The sequence below is a fragment of the Mustelus asterias genome, chromosome 16 (assembly GCF_964213995.1).
Source record: "Mustelus asterias chromosome 16, sMusAst1.hap1.1, whole genome shotgun sequence".
Taxonomy (NCBI): Eukaryota; Metazoa; Chordata; class Chondrichthyes; order Carcharhiniformes; family Triakidae; genus Mustelus; species Mustelus asterias.
In genome coordinates this window covers 71,924,084-71,939,401 of record NC_135816.1, presented here as the reverse complement: position 1 = coordinate 71,939,401, position 15,318 = coordinate 71,924,084, and positions in this window count along the sequence as shown.

Sequence of the window (15,318 nt, the reverse complement as noted above, 5' to 3'; positions counted from 1 at the left end):
CTCTGATCAGGTCGTCGGTGTTTTGGGCAGCTGAAACTGCCTTGCAGTTGCAGGCTCTGCCGAGTGCACTCAGTTCGCGTAGTAATTGTTCAGTCGATTCTCCGGGCTGCTGTCTGCGAGTGGCCAGCAGATGTCTGGCGTAGACCTTATTCGGCTGCCGGTTGTACTGGCTCTTGAGGAGATCGATTGCCTCCTGGTAAGTCTCTGCGTCTCGGATCAGCGCGAAGACGTGAGCGCTGACGCGGGCGTGGAGCACATGCAGTTTGTCGATGTCTGTTATGACAACAGAGGAGGAGGAGGCGATGAAGGTCTCAAAACAGCGCAGCCAGTGATCGAAAGAGTTAGAGGCGCCAACTGCCTGCAGATCCAAATCCAATTTGTCAGGTTTCAGGAGTTGCTCCATTTCAAAAATTTTGTTAATAAAATTGATGCACCATTGATTTACGCAAAGACTAGATGGTGCGAAACAACAGGCTTTTATTAACAAGAACAGAAGCACTCCCAAACCGATGGCTAACCCAAACTGAGGCAAAAGGGGCGGAGAGCAGCCACCTTTATACCCTGAGGAGGGAGGAGCCCCGGATTGAGGCAGCAGGGGCGTGCCCAAGCATATCCCATATACAGACAGTATTACAGTGGTTCACCACAGGGTTTTTGACACACAAAGGTGAAGCTTCATAGAATCATAGAAACCCTACAGTGCAGAAAGATGCCATTTGGCCCATCGAGTCTGCACCGACTACAATCCTACCCAGGCCCTACCCCTATAACCCCACATATTTTACCTGCTAATCCCTCTAATCTACGCATCTCAGGACACTAAGGGACAATTTTTAGCATGGCCAATCAACCTAACCCGCACATCTTTGGACTGTGGGAGGAAACCGGAGCACCTGGAGGAAACCCACGCAGACACGAGGAGAATGTGCAAACTCCACACTGACAGTGGCCCAAGCCGGGAATCGAACCCAGGTCCCTGGAGCTGTGAAGCTTCATAGAGTAAAAAAGACGCACAAAGACTGATAGCGGGAGAAAACCAGAGAGATGGAGAAAATGGACACAGAAGGGATACTTGTAGAAAATGATAGAAAAAAAAGTGAAAAATCAAAAGAGAGGCTACAGAGAAAGACTGTTAGAGAGGAAGACAGAAAGAGCAATCGACAAAGGACATACACATTTATTAATTTTGTTTCTTTTTTTTGCAATTTATTCCCATTCCCAAACTGACCTCTTGCCATCCTAATTTATACTACTGGAGAAATGGTGCTGATTGGTTAGCAAGTTGACTTTGATTGGCCAAGGCATTACCATGGGGGAATTATCGACTCCCCAAGCTCCTGGGCAATTCAAAAAATTCACAAGACTTGAACATATTCTTTTCTCCAATGGCATAAATGATTGTGATCATTTGAAAACATAATACTTTTCCATTTGTTCTGATGAGTGCAAGTCGAAAAGCTTCCACAACATGGCTCTCATTTTCTGCAATATTCAAGCTCTGTACCACCAAGTGACTGTTTTTTTTTTACTTTTTGTAATATTGAATAAAGTTATTCAAAAATGATTAAAAATAAATCACTTTAGAGAATTAGCAAGGGTCCATTGAACTCCTGATAACTACCTGGATAGTACTTACAAGCAAGCTGTTTTATACAATAACATTCCAAAGAACATTGTGCTCATTAACAGTCCTGGGATAATGAATACTGTCCCAAAAGAAGAGCATTAACAATCAGAACTCCTCGCGGCTAATGAAACAAAATGATGTTATCGCTGTTTATTATCAATCATTCCTGTGTTTATGTTTTCCATAATTTATTTATCATTTTCTATGTCAGCACAATTGGGTCCTCAAATGTATTTTTTCCTTTACTGATTTTATTTCTGATCCCGTGTCGACATCTCAGTTTCCTTTTGATATTTTTCAACTGACACAAGAATGGTACAACTGCAAGTGGTTGCTACCTGCCTGAACACATTTTTGTTCCTTCAAGGAAAATGTGCGAGACCATGACCATGAGGGCGGAATTTTCCGGCTACACTTGCCCAAAACCGGAAAATCCCGCCCGAGTTAACAGACCTTTGCACGATCCGCCCCCGCCTGCTACGATTCCCGTGGCGGGCGGGACGGGAAAATTCCACCCCTTATCTCCAAACCTTAATTCCACAATTGTACTGAACAGGTGACAGAAGCATTGTGAGTCTGGGCCAGAGGTGTCCTTGTGTTTTCTGTGGTGACTACCCAGGAGCAAGAAATATGTTTTTCCTACCATTTGTCAGGAGTTCATTGGACCCTTGCTAATTCTCTAAAGTGTTTTACTTTCAATAATTTTTGTGTAACTTTAATCAACAATACAAAAAGTAAAAAAAAACAGTTGCTTAATAGTACAGTGTTTGAATATTGCTGAAAATGAGAGACGTATTGCAGAAACTTTGTGAGTTGCATTCATCAGGACAAATACAAGAATACCAAATTTCAAATGATCACAACAATTTATGCCTGGGTCACTGCCTGTGCGGAGTCTATACATTCTCCCTACGTCTGCGTGAGTTTCCTCCGAGTGCTCCGGTTTCCTCCCACTGTCCGAAAGATGAGCTGGTTAGGTGCATTGACCATGCTAAAATTCTTCCTCAGTGTACCCGAACAGGCGCCGGAGTGTGGCGACTAGAGGATTTTCACAGTAACTTCATTGCAGTGTTAATATAAGCCTACTTGTGACTAATAAATAAACTTAATTTAATTAAAGCAATATGTTCAAGCCTTGTGCTTCCACATCAATTTTGAATTGCCCAGGAGCCTATAGTTTCTCCATGTTTTCCCATGGTAACGCCTCAGCCAATCAGAGTCAACTTGCCAACCAATCAGCACCATTTCTCTTGGACTGTAAATTGGGATGGCAAGAGACCAGTTTGGGAATGGGGAATAAATTGCAAAAAAATCACAAACGAAGTTAATAAACCAGTATGCCCTTTGTCAATCTCTCTGTTTTCCTCTCTAACTCTCTTTCTCTGTAACCTCTCTTTTGATTTTTCACATTTTTTTCTGCAATTGTAAGGCAGACATTAACCCCATTTATTTCAATTAGGGTTGCATTAATAATTCATTCAAAATCATCAGGCAATGAGAAAATATACCCTTTGATTTTAAAGCAATGACCTTTGTCTAAATTATTTTTGATCGACCGATAGATAAGTTATTGAAGGGATGGCCTCAGGGAAAGTGGGAACAGGGGGAAAGTCAACCCAGTAATGGCATAAATGATTTGGATATCAAAAACCCAAGCATAAATTGGTCAAATTTACAGAAAAAACATATAACAGAAAAATAGAGACAAAGGATGCAGCAAGTGATTCACGCAGAGTTTAGATTGATTATAAATAAAATTTAACATTGGGATAAATGTAAAGTATTCCAGATAGGTCAAAAATATGCATGCAAGTATTCAATCAATGGAATTGAATTAGAATAGTGGGAGTTAACCATGGAGTGGGAGTAATAATGAACATGCCTTTCTCAAGGCAAGAAAACTTTAATCAATATAACACTTTGGATACACAAAGGTGCTTTGCAGCCTATAAAATATTTTGGAAGTGTAATCAATGTTGTTTTATAGACAATGGAGACAACTACAAAGGTGCCAGAAACCAAATGAATAACCACCAAAATTGCGGTTGCGGCACGGTGTCACAGTGGTTAGCACTGCTGCCTCACAGCACCAGGAATCTGGGTTCGATTCCCAGCTTGGGTCACTGCCTGTGCAGAGTCTGCACATTCTCCCCATGCCTGCGTGAGTTTCCTCCGGGTGCTCCGGTTTCCTCCCACTGTCCGAAAGATGAGCTGGTTAGGTGCATTGGCCATGCTAAAATTCTCCCTCAGTGTACCCGAACAGGCACCAGAGTGTGGCGACTAGGGGATTTTCACAGTAACTTCATTGCAGTATTAATGTAAGCCTACTTGTGACTAATAAATAAACTTAACTTAATTCAAGTAAAATACTGCAGATATTGGAGATCAGAACTAAAAACAAAAAAATGCTGGATAAACTTAGCAGGTCTGGCAACATCCGTGGAGAGAGAAACAGAGCTAACGTTTCGAGTCCAATATGTCTCTTCTTCGGAACATTGAGGTTAATGATCAGATAGTCTTCTCAAGTCAGGAATAAATACTTGCTCTGCAGGCCATTCTGGTCTTCTTTGAATCATGCTATGGATCTTCTAAATCTTCAAGATGGAGACAGGGCTTCAGTTAAAAGTTCCATCAGAGAAATGGCACCTCTGGCACTGCACGCCGTCTCAGTTTTACAGTGAAATGTCAGTCTCAAGTCACTGTACAGGGAATACTGGCTTAACGTCGTCCTGTGCAAGATTGTTTTGTGGCAATGTTGATCTCCAAATAATACTTTACATTCACATTATATTGCTGCTGTTTAACATTAACGTTGCCGTACACCTGGATGTTCCCACCTAACCTCCTTATTGAGCCCATGAAAGCCGGGTGTCGGGTGTGGTGGGAGCAGGCAGTGGAAGGTCTCAGACAGACCAAAAGCAGTCCAGATTTTCATTTGTACTGGATCAGTGTCCTGCACTATCCACTGGTCCTTTTAAAGACTGATGGTTAAACGCTCACCTCCTTGTACTGTGTAAAGGGGAGGAGTTTGCCCCACACCATTTTGCGAACCATGCAAACTATTAATTCCCTCCTGTCACTATCTTGGTTGTCCTGAATTCTAAAATTGGTTTTTTTCTTTAAATCTATTCATTCAAGGGATGTGGGCGTCACTGGCTAGTCCAACATTTATGGCTGATCCCTAATTGCACTTGAGAAGGTAGAAGATTGTGATGTTATTCATTCATTTTACCCATGAATTTCATTCACAATAAGTCAAAAAAGAGCCAGTAATTATGAAGTGTTTTCTGCTGAGAAAAGACAGTGAAAACATTTTAAGGGAAATTTGATATTGTAAAGCACTCTGAAACAGGTAAATGTGCAGTGGATATTGCTCGAGATCTTGAATTGCCAGCAACAATGGTGAGAATAATTCTTAAAAATGCTGATAAAATAAAAGCGTTTGGTAAGTTAACAACTCTTTAGGCTGTTGTTAGGTTAAGTAGAAATAATCAGAATGGAATTATGATGGATGTGGAAAGACTGCTAACTATTTGGACTGAACATCAAATTCTACAACTCATGCTTCTTAGTTTAATATTTATTCAAAAAAGGGCTAGGAGACATGTTGTCTATGCTTTTTGTTTAGCACTCATCAGGACAGATAGCAAAGTTGCCAACAGGAAAGAGAACAACAATTTATACTGCATGAGAAGAGAGCGCTGATCGGTTGGCAAGTGGACGCTGATTAGAAGAAGATAAACGCAAAATACTGCGGATGTTGGAATCTGAAACAAAACAGAAAAATGCTGGAAAATCTCAGCAGCTCTGACAGCATCTGTAGAGAGAGACAAGAGTCAATGGGCCCGATTTTACCAAAACTTCACGCCCAATCGCGGTAAAGTTGGGCGTCGGGCCTATACCGCGATCTGCACCCGATTCCGAGCAGATTGCGGCTTTACCGACACCCGATTCGGGCGTGGGACCGGCCCGTGCCCGAATCAGGCGGCCCGACGATTTAAATGCATTTGCATGCATTTAAATCAACTTAATGAACGCGCGCCCAACTCTACCACCAAATCCCACTTTACCGTCTTCTGGTCCGATGCCGGATCTGCGCTCTAATCGACCTGCCAAATAAAAGTCTGAAGTCGTCACTGCAGCTTCCGAAGAGCGGGGTCAGAGCCTCCAATGGCTCTCTGACCCAGCTCCTCCTCTGGGGGGAGGGGGGTGGGAGGAGGGCGGGGCGGGACCCAGATCATCCTCTGGTCGGAGGAGGGGTCTGCTGCCAGTCTGCGGCCGATCCCTCCTCCTGGAGTGGACGTGCAGCCATGCCATCCCACAAAACCTTCAGGATGAAGCGATTCCTCGCTAAGAATTCGAAGCAGAACCGGCCGATTCCACAGTAGATCTGCATGAAAACCGGCAACAAGATCAGTACAACTCCAAGAGGAGACACTGGAGAAGGACCAAGCTGGGCCTGTAAAGGGATACACCATCACTGGTACACTACCAACCACAGCCATCTCTCCCGCTCTCTTGCCCCTGCAGGGAAGAGTAATCTGTGGCTGGTAGTGTACCAGTGATGGTGTATCCCTTTACAGGCCCAGATTGGTCCTTCTCCAGTGTCTCCTCTTGGACTTGTACTGATCTTGTAGCCGGTTTTCATGCGGATCCACTGTGGAATCGGCCGGTTCTGCTTCATCTTCTTAGTGAGGAATCGCTTCATCCTGAAGGTTTTGTGGGATGGCATGGCCGCACGTCCACTCCGGGAGGAGGGATCAGCCGCAGACTGGCAGCGGACCACCCCCCCGCCCCCCAACCAGAGGATGATCTGGGTCCCACCCCCGCCTCCTGCTCCCACCCCCCCCCCCTCCAACCCCCTGACCAGAGGATGATCGTCAGAGAGCCGCTCTCTCCGCTTTCTGCTTCTTTTTTTTTCGCGCCTGGGCGCGCTCTGTTAGATTTCTTTCGAACTGCGCATGCACAGTTCGGAGCTCCAATCGGTCCGCCAGCGCTAAGCCCCGCCCACAGCGCGACTCGGACCGGAGGCGGCAAAACACGTATGGGCACGCTGGAAAGAGGATTCCAGGCGCAGATCTATTTGACAGCCAGATTCAGCACTTAGATTCAAAGTGGTAAAATTAGGCCCAATGTTTCGTATCTAGATGATCCTTCATCAGAGCTCTGACGAAGGGCCATCTAGACTCAAAACATTGGCTTCCAAAGATGCTGTCAGACCTGCTGAGATTTTCGCATTTTCCTGATTGGTAGAAGTGTTGCCATGGAGAATGCAGTAGGGAACAGTTAACTGCCAAGCTATTGTTCAAATTCAAACCAGGCAGGTCAGCTCTGATTGGTCAAGGCATGCCATGGAAATGAACAAGGAATGCCTTGACCAATGATTTTAACAAAGACTGTGGTGAAGGTTAAAACATAGAAGCATTAGTTGTTGTTTGTATATGGTTTGCAGGCATAAAAAGGTGCTAAGTTACATGACATCATTCTAAATGAGGAAGTTGCCACTGATGATAAAGCAACTGATTTCTTCCTTTAAGCTTTAAGTTAAATCATTAAGAGGGGTGGATATTCTCCTCGACAGATGTTTAATGCAGATGAGACCAGTTTAATCTGAAAAAAGATGCCTTTAGTATCTTGAAAAACACCACTGCAAAGAACAATTCAAAGAACAGTGCAAAGAGTCCTCTAGTAGTCCTCAAACAAAATTCTAATAACCCTCCAAAAGATCCTCCAACTCTCCCGTAAAACCCACCTCCACAACCGCTCATCCATTGCCTGAAATGAGATTCAAAGCTTGAACCCAAACTTTGTTTTCTTAGCTTTTTCACAGTCTTATAAATCTTTTGTTGGCATTTTCTATGTTTTCTTAACTATATAATGGTAATGTATATGTTTGTAGGAAAAAGTATATCCCAGAAGTCTTACCCCAGGAATATAACCCCCATTGGTAACATTATGTCTATATTTTGTGTAAAGTAGTTTTGCATAATTTCACATTTTCCAGGAACTAATTAATGCCAATAACCAATTAAGCAAGGACTTCTTGTATTGACACTTGAACTCACAAACCATAAATGGCATAAATCCATCCAGAAAGATAATAGATTCTAAAACATTAGGCTTCTTCAAAACACAGTTAGAAACCACGATGGAGAATTCACTGTGGATAGTATGTGCAGTTCTGGCCATCACAAGTGCCGTGAAGTCATCCCCTTGCCCAAGAACATTAAAGTATGAGAAAAGGCTAGAAAGTCTAGGCTTTTGAGCTTTGAGAGAAGGTGCTCCACAGAGGTTCTCAATAAAATATGTCAGGTAGCAAACAGGACAGAAGTTATACTGGTACATTATTTCAAACTGAAGTTTGCCAGTAAGACTGGCACTTATTTAGACTGGTATAAAGACTGGCACTTATTCAGGGTGATATAAAGCAACTATAGGTCCAGTAGTAATACATTCTTCAGGCAAAAATGATCAAATTAGGAATCTCATTTCTGCATAGATTGGTGGAAGAAATTCTTGGAATCACAAAGATAACAATGGTTCTTGATTTTGGGACACTGCAGATTCTTTTAAATTGGATGATGTGCAATTGGCATCATCTTAGAATTCCCAGCAATATAGCCATGACTTAATTTAGTTGTCCTTGTAATTTATGCCCAAACTGCTTTACAATTGACTTAGACATCAGTGAACAATTGTGGGCTAACATCATGATCTAACTTAAATTTAACAGATTCAACTGTAGCCTATGAAGAAAGTCAACTACTTCTAGGACAGTTAGGGACATAAAAACTAAATCTTGTTCCGTAAGTTTCATACAAAATGGGTGCAATGATGGCCACTTTCAGGAAACAAGTTCCTGCATTCTGAGGACACCTGAAAGATTGAAATTGTACTCTTGAGTAAATGTTACACCCTCTCCTTCTACGTAGTATACAAAGTAGTGCTTGTGCAAACAGAATTGCTAAAAGTTGAGACAAAGCATACATTTGCATTAAAATGAATGCCAGGCTGTTCCAGTTAGCCCAGCAGCAATATATACCTACAATGTGTTGCTGACAGTGCATTTGCACTCCACAAGGTTAGCCTCATACTAATGTCAAAAGCTGTAGGGCAATGCTGAAGGCCTGAACTGATTTGCAAGGTGAACAGGAACCTCCAGAGAGTCTCTCCCCATTGTCAGAGCACTAAATTCAGAATGCATTTACACCATAACTGCTGCATAAAGCACTTTCATCTCTTATGTCCTTGTCTCAGTCTAATGCAGCAGTGTCTACACTACAATTAGCCTTAGTGTCCTCAGACTGAGGGGGTAAGTCAATCCAGAACTGCTGCTGATGATTGGGGATAGGATAATCCAGTGGTTATATTACTGGCCTAGTAATTCGAAGGTTTAGCTTAATAATCTGAAGAATTAATGCAAATACAATCCCATCCTGACCATTGGAGAATTTCAGCATTTGGAAAAGAACTGAAAATATAAAGCTGCTTTCAGTAAAAGTGTCCAAGAAACTGTTGGATCATTGCAAGCACTTAAATGATTCACTAATGCACTTTCGGGAAATTCCATCTGGTGTAAGTGGGACTCCTGCCCCAATGTGGTTACCTCTTAACTAAGTGGCCTGCCAGTAACTTCCTTCTAAAGTGGTCTAGCAAGCTGTTAAGTTGTATCTGACTGCCACAGCATTGTCTAAGCGTCTTCAACACATGACTACAGAGGTCCAAGTAAAAGGTCCACCACCACCTTCCCAGAACTAATAGAGTTGAGCAACAAATTGCTTAGTAAAGCACATGTCCAGGGAATTTTTTAAAAATCCAGTGACTCCTGTTGAAAAACATGAAGATGTGCGTACATCCAGTGAGGTTGGATGAATTCTGGGAGTGATGCTGTCCCCCAAGATCGATGGGCTCACAGGTCAGAGTAGTCACTTGAGTAAGTCAACAGGGAGGTTCTTGGAATCATTTCCAAGAGTCAAGGGAAAGGAAGCCTGAAGAAAAGTAGAAGCATTTTCAAACAAAAAGAAATGAGCCTGAATTCCAGCTAAAATTTTATTCCACATTGAATTACATTCATGCTTTATGATGCTGTAACTTTAATACTCAGCCAACCCTCAGACCATTTAAACAAGAAAGCCTATTTGTTTCACTTTGTTTTAGTGAAACCCAGTACGTATAATGAAGTAGGTTCAAGACAAGGTCAGAGGTGTGTTTGTTTTCAGTTACCAATGGTTTCAGGGCAGCTCCATGATAAATGGCAAGACATAATAAAAGAAAGAGGAAGTAAATAATCAAAGTCACTTTGAAATATGGTCTTTAGGAACTGCAGTCAGACAATAAACTAAAAATGACATCAACCGCTACTCCAGTTGTATATAGGTCAGAGAAACGCCTGAAATTTAAAAACAGATTCTGCAAGATAATTTCCCACAGATGCATGGGGATAATTATACTGTGTAAAGTATCTCAAACAAATTTAGTGTGCACAGAGAATTTTATACTTCATATTCATTTTGCTTCAGTGAGCCTCATCTTACTTCTTCCTATTACCATCTGATCCCTCATGGCATTTTAACCTGATGTTGTGAGACTTCTTATTGTTCACGATAGCCAGAGAGCACAATAAATGCAACAAAATGATACGCACTGTTTCAATGCATCGTCATCCTGCTAAAGTGTTCAATGTGGCTAACACGTTTAAAATGATGGGCAGAATTCTCCAGCCGCGTTCGCCCCAAAACCGGAAAATTCCCACCCGAGGTCAACAGACCTTTCCATGGTCCACCCCTCACCTGCTCTGATTTCATGGCGGGTGGAATGGGAAAATTTGCCCCAAAGTGCTGGGTTCTCCGGCGTCCTCCATGATGTGTTTCTTGCGGCAAGAGGCAGCATTGGGATGTTCTGGTCCCACTGCTGTCAATGAGATTTCTCATTGTCTGCACCCCACATAGTCCGGTAACCCACAGTGCGGGTGTGCCATCGGTGGGACCAGAAGATTCCGCCGGCGTGAACAGCTGGAAAATTCCGTCCAAAATCGAATTTCTGCAAAGAACCATCCGGAGATTAATCTCTACCAGTACTTGAAATTCTTAGATCAGAAGAAACCAGCATGAAATGGTTTTCTTTTTCTTCTTTATTAATTTGGTCACCTAAAGTATGAAAAGGATGTCTCACATCTTTATACATAACCTACAGAATAAAAGTATAAATATTGTCCAGAGCCTATCTACTCCAAATAGTGTCATGGGACATTTTATGTCCAGTAAGAAGTCTCACAACACCAGGTTAAAGTCCAACAGGTTTATTTGGTAGCAAATACCATAACCTTCAGGGGCAGCGCTCCGAAAGCTTATGGTATTTGCTACCAAATAAACCTGTTGGACTTTAACCTGGTGTTGTGAGACGTCTTACTGTGCTTACCCCTGTCCAACGCCGGCATCTCCACATCATGACATTTTATGTCCACATAACAAGGCAGTGGAGACTTAAGTTGAATGTCTCATCTGAAAGATGGTACCCTTGACAGTACAACACTCCCTCAGTACTGCACTGAAATGTCAGTCTTAATCTTGCACCCAAGTCTCTGTAATATGTCTTGAACCAAGAACTTTCTGACTAACTGCACTGTGCACTACACCCACCACATCTATAAAATTCCCAGTTTGGATTCTGTCAGCTCCTGATCTCATCACAGTCTTTGTCCGACACAGACAAAAGAGCAGAACTCTAAAGGCGAGAGTGTCTGCCCTTGACATCAAGGCAGCATTTGACCAAGCGTGGCATCAAGGAGCCCGAGCAAAATTGAACTTAATAAGAATCGGGGGAAATCTCTTCACAGGTTGGAATCACACGTAGCACAAATGAAGATGGTTGTGGTTGCTGAAGGCCAGTTATCTCAGCCCCAGGACATCACTGCAGGTGTTCCTCAAGGTAGTGAGCTAGGCCCAACCATCTTCAGCTACTTCATCAATTACCTTCCCTCCTTCATAAGGCCAGAGGTGGGGATATTCTCTGATGATTGCAAAATGTTCAGAACCATTTGTGACTCCTCAGATATACATATGCCCATTTGCAGCAAGACCTGGACAATATTCAGGCTTGGATTGATATGTGGCAAATAATGTTCGTGCCACACAAATGCCAGGCAATGACAAACTCCATCAAGAGGAAATCTAACCATATTCCCTTGACATTCAATGGGATTACTATCGCTGAATCCCCCACTATTAACATCCAGGGCATTACCATTGACCAGAAACGTAACTGGACCAGCCACATAAATACTGCTGGATAGGCACGGTGGCACAGTGGTTAGCGCTGCTGCTTCACAGCTCCAGGGACCTGGGTTCGATCCCCGGCTTGGGTCACTGTCTGTGTGGAGTTTGCACATTCTCCTCGTGTCTGCGTGGGTTTCTTCCGGGTGCTCCGGTTTCCTCCCACAGTCCAAAGATGTGCGGGTTAGGTTGATTGGCCATGCTAAAATTGCCCCTTAGTGTCCTGAGATGCGTAGGTTAGAGGGATTAGCGGGTAAATGTGTAGGGATATGGGGGTAGGGCCTGGGTGGGATTGTGGTCGGTGCAGACTCGATGGGCCAAATGGCTTCTTTCTGCATTGTAGGGTTTCTATGATTCTTCTATAAGTTGGGATGGACATTCTGTAACTCACATATTTATTGACTCTCAAGATTACCTGCCATCTACAAGGCACAAGTCAAAAGTATGATGATGTACTTTGCACTTACCTGGACCAGTGTAACTCCAACAATACTCAGGAAAGCAGTATTAAATGATTGTCCTCTTCTTTATTAACCTGGTCATCTAAACTATGATGGGAATGTCTCACAATTGCACATTCCTAGAGAATATACATACCTAGCCCACTTGATCGGCACACCATCCACCACTTTAAACATTCCCTTCCTCTATCACAGATGCATAGTGGCAGTGTACTATCTCCAAGATGCATTGCAAAAATTCACCCAAGGCTCCTTCCTCAGCACCTTCCAAACCTGCATGCCACCTGGAAGGAGATGCATGGTAACACCATCTCCTGCAAGTTCCCCTCCAAGTCACACACCCTCCTGACTTGGAACCTTGTCACTACTATTCCTGCAATGTTGTTGGGTCAACATCCTGGAACTCCCTCCCTAACAGCACTGTGGGTGTACCTACACCTCATAGTGTTCAAGAAAGCAGCTCACCACCTCCTTCTCAAGGGCAATTGGGGCTAAGCAACAAAACCTCAGTGACGAGTGAAAAGGAGGCAACATTGCTACCCTCCTCCTACATTTGAGCATGTGCAAATAAACCAACCCTCTGAGTTTACCCTACCATTAGTGGGGTTATCGATTGAAATTGGGTCACATCAAAACTAAGGGATTGGATATATGCCACCATTTATGAAGGGGGAAATCAAAAATACCTTTTTTGTTAGTGGACATGTGGTGAGAGGAGAAATCATGGCTGTTTAAATTAATCATCCTCCTGTCTGTAACAGAAATTAAAATCTAGCCCCAGGCTATTGACCAATGCTGGTCCGTAACTTCTTCAACACACATTTAGTACAAAGGCCGCACCCTCACAAATAATGATTGAATCATCAGACTTAGTGATGGCATTCCTCTGTAATTTATTTTTACAATGAGCCATGTTGATTAATCATCCAAAATGTTAGAAAATGTTGAAATAACTCATAGCCTTGAGTTGGCAGTATTTTGTTTTTCACTTCGTTGATGCTTTCTGTGCTCAGGTCTATTATTACATCGACACACTTGGAGCCAAGTGAAATCCTCTTCCAAACTAACTTTCAGACGGAATTGCAGAGCCTCGGGCCTAGACTGATGAAGGTACTACCATCACTGCTGTAGAAATTGGGGATACACAAGAGGCCAAAATTGAAGGAGTTGACATTCCATTTCTCCCTCCATTTTTTTAAACAGGGAAGAAAATAAATTAACTGTAAGGTTAAAGGTTTGGAATCTACCATGTGCTCAGTAGGTTAATGCATTTTGCTACACAGATCAGAGAGTAATTTCTGGTTTGATCATAGGCCATGTTCATTTCACTTCATTTGACTTATTAATGTCACATGTATTGGGATACAGTGAAAAGTATTGTTTCTTGCATGCTGTGCAGACTAAACATACTGTTCATGGAGTACATTGGGGAGAAGGAAAGGATAAGATGCAGAATATAGTTGAGTTAGAGTTCAGTTTTAAGAGCATAGAACATGAGTAAAAGATAGAATAATGAGGGTATGCTGCTGGGGACAATTCGCAAGAAGTTGCCTCGCTCCAGTGCCATCCAGTGCCGGCACGGTAGCACAGTGGTTAGCACTGCTGCTTCACAGCTCCAGGGTCCTGGGTTCGATTCCCGGCTCAGGTCACTGTCTGTGTGGAGTTTGCACATTCTCCTCGTGTCTGCGTGGGTTTCCTCCGGGTGCTCCGGTTTCCTCCCACAGTCCAAAGATGTGCAGGTTAGGTTGATTGGCCAGGTTAAAAATTGCCCCTTAGAGTCCTGAGATGCGTAGGTTAGAGGGATTAGTGGGTAAATATGTGGGGGTAGGGCCTGGGTGGGATTGTGGTCGGTGCAGACTCGATGGGCCGAATGGCCTCCTTCTGCACTGTAGGGTTTCTATGATTTCTTTCTATGATCTTGAATTTGGAGCTCAGGCAGGGTTGCAGTAAAAAGAAAAGAGAAACCTTGCAGAATTCCTGGTCATAATTCACTGGTCCCTTCCAGAAAGTGCGCACAGGGGGATGTTAGCTGAGGATGGATCAGATTTGACTGGAAGTGTATCCTCTGATAAGCCCCAAGTTAACAATGGATAACAGGTCAACATTGCGTTGATGGTCGGGTGGCCAGTTCACCATAACTCGCCAATGTGTAGCCCAGGCCATGTCCAATCCTCAGTCCAAATCCGACAGGAATGGTGTGAAAGTTGGTGGAAGGAAGTGGGTGGGGGATAACAGCCTTAAAGATTTTATAGTGAGTCACTCGTCTCTGGGGACTCACAGAAATGAGCCCTTGGGATTGCAGACAGGAGAGAGAGGTCAATTTTTAATCCGGTTTGTTATCCTCCTCTGAATCGCATTCTCTTCCGTTTAATCTAGTATGTCCTGTGTGTGCCTTATCAAATTCCTGAAGTCCATGTACACTACTGGCACTGCATTTCTCTGTTTTAAATAACTAACTTCTTTACAATTTTGGTTTTATCCTCATAAAATAGCTAGTCTTGCTCTCTTCTACTACGAGATCCTCTCCACTTGGAGCCGGCTGCCGGCTCTTCTACTACTTCAGGATTCATCTGCATTCCAACGTCCTTTCTCATAAATGTCAAAGTGAAGGACTATTAAATAATGTGCTGTTTTCGATCTTCATCCACAACCTAAGAATCTTCTCCTCTCTTGAGGTCACCTTACTTTTAGCAACTCCCTTCTACCTGATTGACTTGGAAAATATCTCAGGTTCGGTGCGTTTTCCTAATAATACCTCTTACTTTTTCCTCATCCTGTTCTTTGTCTCAAATTTTGTCATATTCTTAATCGTTTTTTTATTATTATTCTGATAATCATCTTCAATTTTCATTGGTTTGAATGTTTGTATTTATCCATGACATTCTCAAAGTATTAGTCATTGCCTCCCTTTTTAGTGGAATGTGTTTGTATTTTTTAAATGCACCCTGGTGTATCTTCA